General features: G+C 37.6%; 1 long non-coding RNA gene across 3 annotated transcripts in view; it reads right to left on the reverse strand.

Moving 5' to 3' along the window:
• Positions 1-2,873: 2,873 nt before the first annotated feature.
• The window catches only part of LOC109547620 (uncharacterized), a 40,483-nt gene continuing 28,647 nt past the window's right edge, over positions 2,874-14,709 (reverse strand). For 2 of the 3 annotated variants that reach the window (XR_002173461.3, XR_012327727.1), the window contains one exon: positions 2,874-5,943. This is a non-coding gene — a long non-coding RNA (uncharacterized lncRNA). The remainder of the gene's footprint in view (positions 5,944-14,709) is intronic. The other variant, XR_012327728.1, reaches the window with a different exon arrangement.

Genomic DNA, 14,709 nt, shown 5'->3' on the forward strand with positions numbered 1-14,709 from the left:
ACATCACAAATGCTTGGAATAGGGGAATTATTAAAGTAAGAAATGACAGTGTGATGAAATATGGCAAACCTGTTAAATTTAGATTTTTTGAAGGATATTTACTGACTCACAGACTTACTCTGCAATACCAAAGTGAAAAACTAGAATAAAAATGACATATATGATGTGACCCCAATTATTAAAAAACATTTTCATATAAAAGAAATTCCGTGATATGTTAAAAATGATTGTTTACTCTGGATGGAAAAATTTTGAGTGATTTTCATTTTCTTTAAATGTGCATATAACTTCTAATTTTTCTACAGTGAATATGTGCAATTTTTATAAACAGAAAGTAATAAAAGTTACTTTGTAAAGATTGTTTCTTTTTATTGAAATTCTGTGTTAATTTTCTATAAATTATATGTGTGCATATGTACACATATACAAACTTATTCTAAACTATATTTGATCCTTATAACAATGTTCCTGAGATAATTAGGAAGAAATGTTTTTCTATTCAGTTTATGAAGGGTAAAAAGTGCCTAATTTTTTTCTAAGAGGCATTTATTTCAGGAAATAGTTAATATTATTTAAACTCAGTGATTAAGATTGTCTCTATTAATTGTTGTTTTCCCAGCCCTCTTCCAAGTTTACCATACTTCTTCCTTTAAACCACTGCAGGAGCTGTTTCTCTCAAGATTTAGGTTCTTGGGAAAGGATGAACATCTCTACATATACTTCTAATAATCAAGCCCTGGTCTAAATTGGTCTCTTCACAGCAATCAAATACCTAATTTAGTCATTGTTTTCATGTTTATCCACAGAATTTATTGAATTCATTTCTGCCATACTCAATTCAGTAAGCAATTATTAGATGCCTTTTATGTACCAGCAATGGGATAACAAGATGAAAAAGACAATGCATTATCTTTAAAAAGCTCACACGCATGTAAACAAACGTGGACACATATGTAGTAGTGCACATACAGACAGTTGAATTGGGAATGGGATGAGAATTCAGGAATCAAGGAAAAGTTCAGAACGTAGAATGGCATCCAAGTGATTCTTAAAGCCCGAATAGTAGCTCATCGTGCAAACAAGGTAGAGAGGGATATTTTAGTGGGTACCAAGAGCGTGAGCAAAGATGTTAGACACATAGAAATACATGATGTGTGCAGGAGATGGTGGTGACTTTGGTGAGATCTTGGGCACAATGGGAAGGTGTAGTATGAGGTAAGCACCCCTTGTATTTTCACATTACAAAGTGGGATTTATACACTGTGAGCAGTGAAGACCCATTACCAGTCTTTAATCACCAAATCAGATGATTACAGATTAGATTTTTATTACAGAAAGAAAATTCTGGTGGCACTAGAGGAGAAAACTGGGAAAAGGGAGAGTTTTCCAGAGGCTCTCTGAGAAACAGATAGTAAGAGCCTGAATCAGGATCCTGGCATGGAATAATGTAATAAAAGGGACCCATTTGCAAGATGTTTCTTTTGATGAACAAGGGCAAGGAAGAAGTTAAGGGTGGCACAGCTCTCACTCAACCCATTGCTTCTAAGAGATATCCCCCAATCATGGGGTCAGCTGTACGTACCTGTTTGTGTCTCCCAGACTTACATATACAGGACAGACGAATGTTATCCAGCATCTACCTGTATAACCACCTGGATGTCCCATGTGCACTTCAAAGTCAACAGGTTGGATTAAAGTAGAAATTGTAAACTCCTCTAAATGCATTTCTCAGCTATGTTCTGTTGCTCAAAAGGTGGCCCCTCCCAGGGATCATTTGTGAGTCCTTTCACTCACTTCCACCCATCCACTTAATCACCAAGTCCAGTTGATTTTTACCTTTGAAATATATCTATTTTTTTCCAAATCTGTCCTTGCCTTTCTGTCAATATTGTCACTACCTCCCAGTAATCCATTTCCTTAAACACGACTACCTTTGCTCCATTCAACTCATCAAAAAACCCCTGCCAATGAAATCTCCTAAAGATTTATTTTAATTTCATCTGGCTCAGGCCATCGCCATTTCTCAGTCTGATTATTTTATTGCTTTGTAATCTCCTGACCAGTTCAGTTCCTCAGCAATTTTCACCCAGTCTAGTAAGGGACTCATAGCTGACTCCTCTTCTCACTCAATCCATCTTCCACTCCTTCCCCCAAGCAAGCCATCGAAAACAGATCGGCCCACATATAACACCTCTGCTTACATTTCACTGTCTCTCTGTCACCCACACCACGTAGAGCTTTAGCAGGGCTGACAGTGTCCTCTAAGATTCCACCTCCTCCTTCCCACCAACTCCCACCACCCCTGGTTTCACTAAGTAGTTCCTAATTACATACATTAGCATAACCATAAATACAGGTTACCAAAATCAAGGCTATTTAGTCATTTCCCGGTCTTTTATGCACAACCTGTGGTTCTTCAACACCTCTAATTATTGAATTAGAATATATTACAACATTCTCTAAAGCTCACACAGTAGTCAAGTATTCTTGGATAATGATAATTGCAAATGTAATTCTTGGGCTCTGTATTAAGATATTTAAACTTTGATAACATTTCCACAACTGAATTACAGAAAAATTCTTATGGTTCAAGCTAAATCTGATTTATTTTCAACCCTGGCAAATAATAATTAACAATAATAATGATGATGATGATAGTTACCATGTATTGAAGACCCACAGTGCCGCAACTGCTGGTAGATACTTCATCTCGTTATCTCAACAGCTCTCAAAGTATACATCACTGTCCCCATTTTACAGATGAATAGACTAAATCTCAGTGAGGTTCAGCTTATTCCCCAAACCAGTAATGTTAAAGTGAAGACTGACCCCAAATCTCTGATTCTAAGGTTCATTCTCTTGCCACCATGAGACACTATTTAATAGAAGTTTATTAAATGTATGAATAAACACTTTAATTATAATGATGAATTATATAAAGTTATCATTAACTCTATGCTTAAATGTATGCTTTATTTTCACCTATTTTGCATAAAACAGTTGACCAATACTTACGCATTTACAATAACATTCAGGGGATAACAGTATAACATCTGTAACTTTGCACTTGGCAATTCAGAAATTCTCACTAAATTAATTGGATATTAAAGAACAGTCTTGAACCTACCTAAGCATCTGCCTGTGTCAAGCCTCATGTAAGTCTCCGACTATTAAAAACTCCCTCAGGGAGAACTTTGTCAACTTCCCTCCCCCACCATACACATTAGGTTAGACCCCCTCCTGCGCAGTACTGCAACACTTGGTCCTCCCTTTTTATACCATTTTTACAATTATAATTTGATAAGTTTATCTATAATCATTTATTCAGGAATATCTCCCACAGAGAGATTAAGAGGAGGGAAGTGGCCTGCCTCCTTCACATTTTCTCCTGTCATCTAACCCTATGCCTGGCACAGTCACGTGCTTTTGCATTTATCAGGTAAATGAATGCCTGCACAAAGGTGGCAAGAAATACAGATATGGGAAAATACTTTCAATGTCAGGAATCATCAAATACAAATCACAGGAACTGAGGAATGGAAGCTGTTGAGAGAGGTAAAAATCCAATTCCAGAGGACCACGGGTGCCACGCTGCGAAATTATAAACAATAATTAGCAGAAAGTACGATGACTAACACCACGTGTTGGGCGTAACAGTCTTGTGATGGAAAATAGTAGATCATCAATTTGATTACTGTAAATTTCTAGTTATATGCGCTTTTTTCAATAGTGTGACTGAACAATGTAGAAAATTCTCCTGGTAATTACCACATATTTTGTCACTTACTGCTTTGTAGATAAAAACCTTAACCATGCTTAAGTTCTGAGACACCATTCACATCGCTTTCTCATACAGCTTTTCCAAATCTCTGCACTCAGGGTGTAAAGGGCCTTTGTAGTCACAGCTGTCCATTTTTACAGTTCCTGGTTTGGCTGATGAAACTAGGGAAGAAAGTGTGATCAAAAATCATACGGGAGGTATTACATTCTCTACTTGAGTGGTGCCCTGGTTCAATGCACAAATGATGGGAATGGTAGACGTGCAGCAGGCCTCATTTTCTGTGCTTAAAAAACTAGCTAGTCGTGGATTGAAAAATATTTCATAGAATCCAGTAACAATTTTTTTAACTTGTAAATTTTTATCATAAGGTAGGAAACCATGACTATGGGGGGAAAAAACTTGTGAAGAGCATGAGATTCTCATGTGGAAAATTTACTGCCACATTCAAAGCCACAAAATCATGTATATGATCTACAGTAAGTCAGTTGTTTCCCGAAGCCTCAGTTGACTTAGCCTTGTAATGTCTGATTGCCTATTGTGGTAGCCAGCCTCCCAGATGACCCCCCCAGTGATGTGTTCATATTCATGTGTAGTCCCCTCATACTGTACCAGGGGAGGTCTGTGAACAACAGCATACAGCAGAAGTAATGGATATCACTTCTGAGATTAGGTTATATAAAAGACTGCGGCTTCTGGGCTTCTGTCTTGCATGATTTCTTCTTCTTCTCCTTCTTCTTCTCCTTCTTCTTCTCCTTCTTCTCCTCCTTCTCCTCCTCCTTTTCCTCCTCCTCCTTCTCCTCCTTCTTCTCCTCCTCCTCCTCCTCCTCCTCCTCCTCCTCCTCCTCCTTCTTATTCTTCTTCTTCTCCCATCTTCCTCTCTCTCTCTCTCATTCTCTTTCTTTCTTCTGGAATAAGACAGTTTCCATTAACATTGATTCTGCCCATGGGGAGGCACACATGGCAAGAAACTGAAGTCTCTGGCCAACACATAGTAAGGAATTGAAGCCTCCTGATAACCATGTGAGTGAACTTGAAACTACATCCTTCAACCAGTCAAGTCTTGAGGTGACTACAACCCTAGCTGATATCTTGACTATAACCTCTAGAGAGACCCTAGAGCCAGAACCAACCAGGTAGGCTGCTTCCAGATGCTAGACCCTCAGAAATTGTGAGCTAATAAATGGTTTAAGCTGCTAAGGTTGAATATAATTTCTTACATAGCACCTACTTCGGAAAACTGTTACAAGTGTAAAATAAAAGAAAATGCTCCCAAAAAACGATAATAAAAGTACTATCCAAAGGCCAACATATCATCATGGGAAATTCCATCTCCCAATAACTCTAACAACAGACAGAATGCCTCAAGTGTCTAAAGAGAAATTTCAGCATAACAAATTCAACTATGAAATCCTCAAATCTCAGTAAAATAAAAGATATCTGAAGTATCACAAGCTGTGTTCACCACTATGGACAATCCATAGTTCACTTTGTCCTGCTTTCACAATGAAAATTGAACTATAGTCATTTGTTTTCTTAAGAAATAAAAAAATGAAATGTTTACTATTCCTCACTAAAGAGTTATTGCTCTTTAGCACTAAGAAGATAATAATTCCTGCTAGGAAGCGCCATCAAGGGCTTCCCTGGTGGCGCAGTGGTTAAGAATCCGCCTGCCAATGCAGGGGCCACGGGTTCGAGCTCTGGTCCAGGAAGATCCCACATGCCGCGGAGCAACTAAGTCCGTGCACCACATCTACTGAGCCTGAGCTCTAGAGCCCATGAGCCACAACTACTGAAGCCCGCATGCCATAACTACTGAAGCCCGTGCACCTAGAGCCCGTGCTCTGCAACAAGAGAAGCCACCACAATGAGAAGTCTGCACACTGCGATGAAGAGTAGCCCCTGCTCGCCACAACTAGAGAAGGCCCGCGTGCAGCAACAAAGACCCAACACAGCCAAAAATAAACAAATAAATAAATTTAAAACAAACAAAAAACATCAAAATTACATTCATAATTTCAGCACTCACTTTAAAATAGATCCAGTGTGTGACAATGACATACGCATAGCCAGAAATATTCCCCAAGAAATACTTATCTTTTAAGACACTAACATCTTGGCATGGTTCTTCCAAACTGAAGCTGGTAATATCTCTAATAGTTAGTCTGTAGAAAATAATAATAATAATAATAAAGAAATCATACCATTATCTAAAGTAACTTTAGGATGAGAAATTATGATAATGGCCTTTAGTGCTTTGTAGCTTTAAATTCAGGATTGATATATTTCAGAAACGATATAAACTCCAGGATTAATATAATTCTGAAAGTAGTGAAAAGAAAACTATTTCTGACAATAGATGGTCTAAAACAATATATGCCTCATTCATGACTCATTTTCCACATGAAAAAAGTTTTGACAAATACATTTGGAAGAAGCAAAATGTAATAAATAAACCAAAGAAATAAAGGTGCTTTATAAAGCTGTAAAACACCATATAAATAACAGGTATTATAACACTGGCAATGTTACTCCAAAAGCAAACCGTAAAATGGCATTTGGGGAAAAATGTGGACAGTGAGAAAATAAAAGCTACATAAAAGAATGAGGGAGGAAATTTAGACTCAGTCATGTCAAGAGCAATGTCCTTCTTAACTACTGAAAAAAAGCATTTCCATTAGAAGGACAGATTTAAGTGGTTTAACTTTGGAAGACCATAATCTTCTGAAGGGCAGAAATCTATGGAAAGATCTGTGAATAATAAAGGAATTGAAAATAGAATAAAGGGTGGGGGGAGGATGAGGAAGAAAAAAGTAAGTAAAAGGATGCTTCTTAACAATATGATTTGAATTTAAAAATCAGAACATCTGCTTTTTATAAAAATCTAAGTGTATTAACTCATAATAAAGGAACATGTTGACTTGCATCTTCAATTGCAAGAAAGAAATAAAAAGGCTAAAAAAGAAAAAAAAAAACCCACCATCTCGAAGACAATAAAGTTTTCTCTGATTCAAAAGGGGAGTTTCTAACAGACCAGTGGCAGCTGTATGTACAACTTCTGAAAGGCACTCTTCTGAAAAAATTTAAATCAGCCAATCCATTCATTTATGGTAATAAAAAATTGTGTGTATCTATAAAAAGACGTTTGTTCTATATTTGATCTTCTTTTACAATCCTAACATCATTTAAGAACTTTGCACAATAAAAAGAAAGATCTCTTTTGCAAAAACTTTAATTGTTTAAATTTGATAGGCTTTCCAAATGTTGTTACAAATACTTAATCTTTTTTAGCTGAAAAAGAAAAATCTGGATTCCAAAGCTTTTTGAACTTCCAGTTTTATTTTTCTCTCAAGGCAATAAATTCTTCTTTTGGTAACAATTGCTAATAGAGTATTTCCTTTTCTGTAAAAGCAACTTTTAAACTGTATTTTCTGGGAATTGTGTGACTTATTTTTATTAATTTCTGGGAATGAAATACACTACTATAAAATTCTTTAGGTTCTGGGAAAAAATGTCTAATATAATGTTTACTTCCTGAGAATATGGCTTTGCCCCTCTCGAGGCAGCCACATTCCATTACTCTCAGATTCTTATTAGTTTTCTACATCTGGTTATATTTATCTTTGGTTTTACATCTAGTAAAATTATTATTTTCTAATTTGGTTTTACAAATCACTATGTTTATAATATATCTGAATCCCCTTCCATATTTCATACAGTTTAGAAAAAACAATAAGCTTTTCTAGGATTTGAATATTTTGTGACCACATTATTTCTCATGTGCCTCAGGTTAGCCTAACCTGGGAAAAAAAGATCTGAGTAGAAGGAGATTGCAGAAGAGGGTCCAGACGGAGCCATTGAACCCATCAATTGCAGGGGGGGAAGGGTTTTACAGTTCTCCCCTGTCATCATTTCAGCCAGGCCTACAAATTTCCATCCCTATCCCAAGTATTGCACTGGCTTGAACTGTCTACTTTACTGTCCAAATCATTGGCTACCTGCCAAACCACAACTTTTCTTTAGAAAGAGCTCCTCAAGTGAAGTGGAGAGCTAAGACAATTATTGAGATAATTCAGTCCAAAAGAAATGCATTGAGAAAAAATCTGCCTTTTTGGACTTTATCAAGATTGGTATCCTCGGACTTCCCTGGTGGTGCAGGGGCTAAGAATCCGCCTGCCAATGCAGAGGACATGGGTTCGAGCCCTGGTCCAGGAAGATCCCACATGCCGCAGAACAACTAAGCCCATGCGCCACAACTACTGAGCCCGCGTGCTTAGAACCCGTGCTCCACAACAAGAGAAGCCACTGCGAGGAGAAGCCCATGCCCCGCAACAAAGAGTAGCACCCGCTCACTGCAAGTAGAGAAAGCCCACGCACAGCAACGAAGACCTAACGCAGCCAAAAATAAATAAAATTTTTAAAAATTGGTATTGTCTACATGGATGAAACTCATTGCATAATTGTCGTATTTTGCATCCACAGACACTCCCTTTGTGTAGACAAGACCTGACTTCAGCTTGCTATCTAATCCTGAGCAGTTCTGAGTTTAGTTGCCTCCTACCAAAGTTTTTCAGAGGCATGTCTATGTTAACACGCAACAGAGATGGCTTTTCTGTTATCTGCATAACTCTTTGTGAAGTATTTGATGGAATGGTTTTTGAAAGCTTGGTTGACCATAACAAAGATCACTTATTTTATTTATATTATGTAAAGATCATGTACAGTTCTTTGTGAGAGGATTTAACATTCCATGGAAACAATATCTGATAAGAATATATTCTGAATTCGTGTGTGTGTGTGTGTGTGTGTGTGTGTTTTCAGAGTGATAAAATTGATGTTTCTCCTCCAGCCTCTATTTTCATCAATGAAAGTAAGTCAATAATTATTTAAACATGAAAATTGTCTAGATATATCAATGATTTTGTTAACATGGAAATGAGCTGGAGATAGAATGACATAAATAAAACATAAGAATTCCACATAAGTCTCCTAGAGAATATATTAGCCAATCATGGTCCCCATACAAATTGTTAGTTTTCTAAAAATATTTATTGTATAAGTTAAGTATTTTTAAAAATGTAATTCATATAATAGAGCTTACTCTATGCTTACGTGTGATATAGATCCTCACAATAATCTATGAGATAAGAGCTATTATTATCACCCCACTCCTTCATCAAATACGGTAGTGGTAGTCACTAGGGATGCCCACAGATATTCTAATGCTCCTCCTTCTGGGCACATGGTAAGTTGGGAACAGATGAATGACTCGTTTGGTTAAAGAAATGTCTGCACAAGAAGTCTCTGTCATTTCCATGAAAAAAATGGAATTGCTCGTGTGTGATTCTCAATGTCCCTTTCCTATTGCCTTGATGATCATGGAAGGTCTTATCAAGATGATGATTTCATCAACCTGAGTCCCAGAGTGACTACCATAAGTAAAGCCCACCCCCCAGCCCAGAAGAACAACTTGAATATGTAGAATAATTATAAAAAAAATTTTTGTTGTTGAGTTACTAAGATTTTGGACTTGTTTGTTGCTGCAGCATAATCTAGCTCTTCCTGAATGATAGCCAATTGCTTCTTGCAACTTACTATTGTTAGTCTGGAACACATAAAGCTAATTTCTTTGGAAGGAATAAAAAGGGAGAAGAAATGCCTTTATGCTGCTGCTGCTTTCTCTCACCTTTACTTCTTTCATTTCTCATCTTCCTATGGTAAATCTTGAGCCCTAAAATGATACTTTATAGACTCTGGGGCAGAAGTGGAGGGAGATGTTTACAGATACAGAAGGTAAACATGGAAGCTTTCCATTTAGGACTCGATAGAAATATCCTTTTTTGCTATATTGGGAATATGATAGAAAAAAACCTGCTGACTTCAGAATATCAACTATCTTCTCTTTTTTACTGTCAACTCTGAAGAATTAGCTGGAACCATGTGAAATTATCATTTATATGGGTCAAAATGCTTTCGTAAAGGTAAAATACCTTCAAGATATTGAAGGTATTTTACCTTTACTCTGAGCCTTTCATATAATGGTGGAAAGAATGCTAATTTCATAAGATACACTTATGAATCATATAGACTGAGAAGCTGACTCAAGGAGATCCTTTTAATAGTGTTATTTCCAGAAATATTTCTCTTTCTATAATATTGGTGTCTCCATAGAGGCCTGTTATTTCATTTCATTGTCACAACAACTTTGTGACCTAGGTAGGATAGGAATTTCTCCTACTATTAGTAAGGAAACTGAGGCAGGTGATGAGATGAAGATCACACAAAAGAGATCTGAGGTGACCAGTACTAACTCACCATATGATACCCAGTAATAAAAGGCTAGATATTTCCTGATGAGGCACATATGTTTTATTTTTAAGTTATGCATGATGCCAAAATAACATTAATGTAAACAGTCTCTTTAAGAAGAAGAAAAGAACTCAAACCAATGAATTACTAAAGTCTAGTTGTTTCAGTGATTTGACTAATTCAGTACAAAATATATAGCTACTTAGATACTATGTCAGCTCTGTCCCTCATTTCTAAACTCTCTCTGAAACAGCTTCATGGCTCAAAATTTCAATTTAAAATGCTCCGAATTAAATTTAAATTTATGGAGCCATCCTAGATCTGAACCTGATGATGTGGTATTTGTTAATTTCATTGTTGTCTTGTTGATTTCACTTTCTTCACTGTTTTCCAGGACACAAACTATCTCGGTTTTCCTCATCTTCTCAGTTTCCTTTGTTAGTTTATCTTCATCTTTCTAATCCCTAAATGTTGGATGGTCCCAAGGCTCAGTCCTAGAATCTCTTTTTATTTCTATCTGCACTGATTCTCTAACTGACCTCCATTCTCATGGCATTAAATACTATATATAGACTCATAAATTTCAGCTGCAATCTCAACCACTCCCCTGAACTTCAGACTCATGTATCCAATCACCAACTCATCTTCATCGTTTGCCTGCTTAATAAATATCTCAAGATTAAGTTGTCAGAAATCATATTTCTGACTTCCTGACAAAACTTGCTTCTCCTACAGGCTTCCCCATTCCTCTAGTTGTCTCAAGGCAAAAACTTTGGAAGGAGCTTTGACTTGTTTTCTTCCATACCTTATATCCAAGCCATCAAGGAATCTTCTCAGTTACATTTTTTAAATAAATCCAGCATCCCAGTATTTCCCTCAATACCATTCCTTTCCACCTCTACCACTTTGAGCCACATTATCTATCACCTGGATGTCTGCAATAATCTCTTAACTCCTTGCTAAACAAGGTTTGGTTTGCACACCACGGGCATGGACACTACCTGGGAGCTTGTTAGAAATGCAGAATCTCTGTCCTTTATCTACTGAAACAGAATCTACATTTTTTATTTTTTAATACTGTTCAAACTACTCTTTTTTTTTTTTTTTTTGTGGTACACGGGCCTCTCACTGCTGTGGCCTCTCCCGTTGTGGAGCACAGGCTCCGGACGCGCAGGCTCAGCGGCCATGGCTCACGGGCCCAGCCGCTCTGCGGCATGTGGGATCTTCCCGGACCGGGGCACGAACCCGTGTCCCCTGCATCGGCAGGCGGGCTCTCAACCACTGCGCCACCAGGGAAGCCCTGGAAATTTAAATTACATGCCTTCGGTGGAAATGCAGGAGCTTTATCTGAGCTCTCTAGACTTTCAATCTAATCACCTTCCCTATTTTTTCTACCTAAAACTTAAGGGATTGAAGCTTTACATGAGGGGCAATAGACAAAAATGTAAAGGAAAAATCTCTTTTTCAGTGCCTCTCTTCTCTGTTGAGTAACTTTTCTCCCTTTTCAGCACAACTTTCCCTTACTACTCTGTAGGCTCTGGTATTTTCACAATGACTCACCCCTAGGAAGTGAGCCTGGAAAACACATTCACTCTAAATAAGAAGGGACCTCAACCCGAAGGTATAAGAATCCAAAGGAGTAAACTTAAAACAATGAAGTTTGACACTGGGTTAACTGGGTAGTTTTTCGAGGGTTGGACGCTCTCCAAGCCTGCCTATAAATTATGACACAAGAGACGATCTAAACCTAGTCTACAGTTGAGGAATTATTGGTCTCTTGTAATTCCTATAATGTTCTCAGGTTTTGAGAGCTCCCACCACTGTTCTGATAGCCCTGGCTTTATAACCCGGATATCCATAAGTAGCAGGATGAAACAGATTCTCTACTCAAGTGTCCTCAGTCTTTTCCTAAAGAACTGCTTTTGACTTCTACTTGTGAAAATTATGCTGACAGTGCCAAATACTGAATTGCTAATGAGAAGGGTAGTGGGCATAGGCAAGAAGAAAAGTGTGGCATCATGACCCGACTTCTAAAAGTGGCAAATCAAAGAGGGAAGGCTCCTAGATCAGCAGGTAATATCTCAATATGCCCATCTGAGCTCTGCTCTAGATCCTTAACAAGCTAGCCACAGCTTCTCCTGACATCGATCGGGTCCCTAGGAAAGAAAAATCCGTTCAAATCCTTTCCAAGAAAAGGAAAATATTTCCTTGACTATATTCCTTAAAGGATATAATTTATCCTATCCTTGATGACTGTCTCATGCCTTAAAAGCTACTGCCATTCTTCACACTTTAATGTTAAAGGTTATTACTTATTCAAGATTACGGCATAGTTTCCCCAGACTATGGGGAAACTATTATCAGAAAGTCCCAAATAACCCAGAGTAATTTAAACTCCTCACGACTTCTGAATTTTACAAGATATAACTCTAATCAGTATAATTACTTAGGACTCTTGTCAAAAAATGTTTAAACTTAAAGCTCATTTTAGTGAAGGCAATATTTTCCCCACATAATTTAACTATAATTACTCAACATTTTATTTGATTTAAAAATTTTCATTTCCTCTAAAATTTATATGTAAAAGAATAATAATCATATGAAGTTTTAGTCTTTTAATAAATGAGTTTTAAAACTGCACTTAGGGGGCTTCCCTGGTGGCGCAGCGGTTGAGAGTCCGCCTGCCGATGCAGGGGACACAGGTTCGTGCCCCAGTCCGGGAAGATCCCACATGCTGTGGAGCGGCTAGGCCTGTGAGCCATGGCCACTGAGCTTGTGTGTCCGGAGCCTGTGCTCCGCAACGGGAGAAAAAAAAAAAAAAAACTGCACTTAAAAATTAAGAATTATGCTTGGGGAAAAAAAATTGTCCCTCCCTAATAGTATTTGCTGCCGGGTATAGATTTCTACTAACTGCCTTCTTGTGGCAATCCCAAAGCTATAGTGTATTGGAGAAACTTCAAACTTTGAAGGAAGCTGTCCATAATTTATTTTTTTTAATAATTTATAAACAGATATGTCAGAGACAAAATTTATTATTTTAATTCAGTAATTCTTAGCTTTCATTAAGTTTTCTTTCTCACCTGGTTACTTATTTTAATTGGTGGCATTTTTTCCTCAGGAGAATCTTAATATTGTATATTGTATAATATTGCATATTAGGATGATGCAATATTTTTCTAAGTAGTTCTTCATACATTCTATTATTATACTAACCTTGTGACATAAGCAAAATAAGGTCATTATCCTTATTCTATTAATTAAAAAGGAAAAGAAAACTGCAGAGAAGTTTATGACAGAGAAGAATGTGCAAAGAAGATAAATGACTTGTCCAAAGACAAGGTTAGAGACACATTAAACACTATAATTCAGAAGGAGTGACACATCTCAAAATTTATTAGTGATAGAAAATGTTTACTTCTTCCTGTTTTCACAACACATCCATAGAGAAAGCCCAATATATAGCTAGTCCACTTCCAAAATCTATACATTCTCATCACTCTGACTCTCCTTTCACTTTGCTATAAGGAAATGGGTACCTGAGAGTGAGCATGTAAAGTTGCCATCAGGCTGAATCAAAAATAAGTGAAAACCATAAAGAGCCAGTTTTCAGCCATCCCTGCCCCCTTCCCCAGTGACCACCACTGGGCAAAAAAAAAAAAAAATACTAGACAGGCTTGTAAGCACCCAGCTATGGCCACAGAGCTGTTTGATTGCTTAAGCTGGGTGGCCAGACAATAGGACCAGAAAGAATGGCCGCTTCCTTCCTTCCTGTTGAGTGTTCTGCCTGAGTGGGCAAATTCAATAGCACTTTGCTTCACAGCAACACTAGGCTCTAGCACGAGGGAAAATCAACAAAGAGCCATTCTAGGGCATTTCCAACCCCACCTAAGCCAAGCCTCTGAGCTATAGAACCATGGGGGAGGGGGCGGCCAGATTCAGGCCCTCCTGGGGCTCTGTGCATGAAAGCACGTAAATGCAGGTTATTGTTTATGTTAAGGGCCACCGTTTATGCTACTCCATGCATCTGTAATTGCCCAGTGTCGTTGTTGTCATGTTCCACTTTCTAATCTACCATTCTCTGAAATGTTTCAAAACTTTCTTCATTGTGGCAACAAAAACAAAATTGGTATGGACAACTGTGGTGATGGTAACTCTAGAATCATCTTAAATACTCTTCCAGTAAGCCATCCTTCTTCCTCCACACACCTCCCCCCCCAACCCCGGCCGACAGAGATTCAAAGTGTGAAAACACCTATGTAGATGATAATTTGGCCAGTTTGGCCATTAAGAATGGGAGCCAGAGAAGGTGTGGAACACAGTGAATGTTTAATACTGTATAGTTCTGTTTTAACTAAACCTAAATTTCTAAGTCAAAATTGAAATAATTTTGTTTTCTCTGTAGAAGCATGTGTATATATATGTAGAGTGTATAATTTAAAATGTCTTTTAAATTACCTATGTTGCATTTATAAACAAGGGAAATAACATTGAGGATGATTCTCTTCACACTCTTTTGGTGCTATATGTGCTAAGAACTAGATTCTGCCAACAACCTGAATGAGCTTACAAGATGATTCTCCCCCAGAGCCTCCAAAAAAGGGTCCAGCCCAGGAGATAACCTT

Source organism: Tursiops truncatus, chromosome 18, assembly GCF_011762595.2.
Source record: "Tursiops truncatus isolate mTurTru1 chromosome 18, mTurTru1.mat.Y, whole genome shotgun sequence".
In the NCBI taxonomy this organism is placed as follows: Eukaryota; Metazoa; Chordata; class Mammalia; order Artiodactyla; family Delphinidae; genus Tursiops; species Tursiops truncatus.